Here is a 3,025-nt window from a genome sequence, read left to right as displayed (position 1 = left end):
GAGCTATCACATTTAATAACCTTTACTATTCTTTTCATAATCGTTTGATTTCTTCTGCTTCCTTAGAAGGAACAACTGTCTGTTTACTCGAGCCTGGACTGTTATCTTGTCCTATTCCTTGGTTTTCCTCCTGGGGTGCTTGTTAGTTTTTATTATGGTGACACTTGGCTACGTTGGGGGATATAAAGCTATATTTTTATATTTTCCCCCTAGTAATAGTCATATTACCTTGTCGGTAGCCAATATAAGCATCAGAAGTTGCAAGCCAAGGTCTGCCTAAAATCAACGGATGTCCATCAAGTCAACTTTTGGGGTTTATTATCAGAAAATCGACTGGATATTCCCAGGAATCAACAGATACCATAACATCATGTAGTGTGCTCTCTGGCCTAACTACAGATCAATCATCCAGTTCTAATAAAGTGGAGGTCAATTCGACCTATGTAATGCCCATCTTTTGGCAAGTATCGGTTGTTAAGATGTTAATTGCAGCTCCTAGTTCAACTAAGGCATTTGAGAAGGTTTGACCATAGATTTGTACGGTTACTATTGGATTTCTTGGGTCTTCGTATTTAACTAGTGTTTCTTTTCCTGATAATAAGTCAGATAAAGTGCCAACTACTTGGAATTTTGGGTTATTTGTTATTGTCCTCCTTGGTTTCTTTATACATAATTTTTTAATAGTATTTGCATATATCGGGATGTCTTGAATGGCTTGGAGGAATGAGATTTTTATATACAGGTTTCGTAATTCTCCCAGAATGTTAAAATCAGGATATTGTATAGGTTGAGGTATAATTAAGCGTTCTGGGAATGGAGGAGAAGATGTGGTTGTTGGATCTTGAATTTGTTGTCTGGCCACATCCTCTTCCTGCAATGATTGTTCTATAGGTAACTGATTTTCAACTTGCACTGTTTTATCTCTCTCTGTTTCAATGATATGCCCAGATCTTAATCGAAGGTCATCACACTCCTTTAGATTGGTTCCTATCTCTGGTGTTTTGATTATTTGAATGGTCTAGACTGGTCTGTTATTTAGATTGGGGTTGGGTTGGCCTGGGAGTTGCGGCCTTAAATTAGACTGGGGATTTTGTTGTAGGGCTGGTAGTGTAGGTTGAGGGAGCGGAATAATTCCTACTGGTTGATTCATCGGTCTTTGCCAGTTTATCTGCTAGGTTTGACTCTGTGAAGTAGGAGGAGTCCATTGTGGTGGGAAAACATTGTTTTGCCAATATGGTAGGGTTGTCATGCGGAAAGAGTCAACTTTGCGGACAAAAACGACCTCCCTAGAAGCTAAGGCTTTCTAGTGACAAACAAAACAATCAAGCACTATCTTTCCCTAAATATGCATTTAAAATACAAGCAACTAGGTGTTCAAGTCTTACCTCTAGTCCAACGTTGTTTGTAGCAGCGAAGCTTCTCCGATCCAGATGAGCTCCTTCTCCTTCAAACCTGCATTCACTAACAAGCAAACGATTACATAGCACCTGAATAACTCATATAATAAAACATATTCATCATAAATACCAAGGAGTATATGAAACAAATTATATATAACAACTTGTTGAGAAAAATGAACTTAATTGTATTAATTGGAAACAAAAGAAACCATTACAACCAGTGCCTTGGTGTTGTGCAGGTCCCTCCCAGGGTCCAGCAAGAGTTCTCCTCTACTTTGATCAGCTCACCCACTTCCAAATGAATCTAAGAAAGGATTGGAATCTCTCCTCTCAAGCTCTATAAGGGAGTCCTAATTTCAACAGCATCTACCCTTAGGAATGTTCAGCTTTCAACCTCTCCTCCCTCTGGCCCAATTCCTGTATTTATAATGCTTTGGAGGAAGTTAATCAGGTCCACCATGAATGGGATAAGCCCCTCTTTCAATGGGATAGCTCCCCTCTTGATGGGATAAGTTCCTCTTTCATTGGGATGCATGAACCATCTGGAGGTGCTCAATCCACATCAAACCATCTTCTAGAATGCTCTAGATTCGACCACAAGTAACTTTTTTGAAGTAAAAATTGCACCTTTTGACCTTTACAGGAGTACGCACCCACCCCTTTACAGACAGAGTGTACAAGTACGTAGGTATTATGAACTTGAGGTGAGTACACGCAGGTAAGGGTAAGAGAAACTACGTGACCAGAGTTATATTGAATTTTTAAAGACTTTCTCTCTTTTTTGGAGTTTGACATGAGGAGCAGAGGTATAAGACTTGCCAAGGAGGACAATATGGTTATTGATGGAGCCATACTGACTGCAAATAGTCATGGTGACAAATTTTAGTGTAACAGATTGCCCCCTAAAGTGCGAAGTCTGTAGTAGATTAGGGTTTTATATCATCTAGGAAGGGTGAAGCACTTTATCATTTCGAGGATTATCTTGTGGAGAGCCCAGTAGGAACCTGCAAATATTCAACACAAAATACATATATGAGATCATATCATCGCTGAGGTAGGCATTCCCATACTCAGATCAAAAACTTAACTAACAAACTAACTACTGCTCTGATATAGGAATGATTTTGCAATACATCATAATCATAGACATATGTAGACACAGTATGGACGCAACCATCTATTTATGATTAGTCTACTGTATAATGAATACAAAAATCCTCGCAGCCTGGATGGCGGAAACTAGATCCGGGGTCTTCATTTCTACTTCCCGAAATAGTATGATTCTATCCATGGGAATAAATGAGTTGATGTCGAACATGGTAGAAACCACTTGATTACCAGTCAATGATGTAAACTGTTAACAAGTGTGAGAGAGACCACCAGTGATGTCAATGGTTCTCAAAGTACCCAGTACAATCCATGAGATGTGAATGAATGTGTTGATGTCGAACATGTCACAGAATCCCTTGATCGAAGGTCATTGATGTAACCTGTCGTCAAAGGCGAGAAACCTGCCATTGAGGCATGCAGATCCCAAGGTATTGATGTTTTCTAGATCATCTTTCTAGATAATGAACTGAAGTCGATAGAAAGCGATCCGTTGCAGGCAATCCCACAACATGAAA

The sequence above is a fragment of the Pinus tabuliformis genome, chromosome 8 (assembly GCF_031772625.1).
Source record: "Pinus tabuliformis cultivar Carrire ecotype Pingquan chromosome 8, CPIR1, whole genome shotgun sequence".
Taxonomy (NCBI): Eukaryota; Viridiplantae; Streptophyta; class Pinopsida; order Pinales; family Pinaceae; genus Pinus; species Pinus tabuliformis.
Note: the sequence above shows the minus strand (reverse complement) of the source record.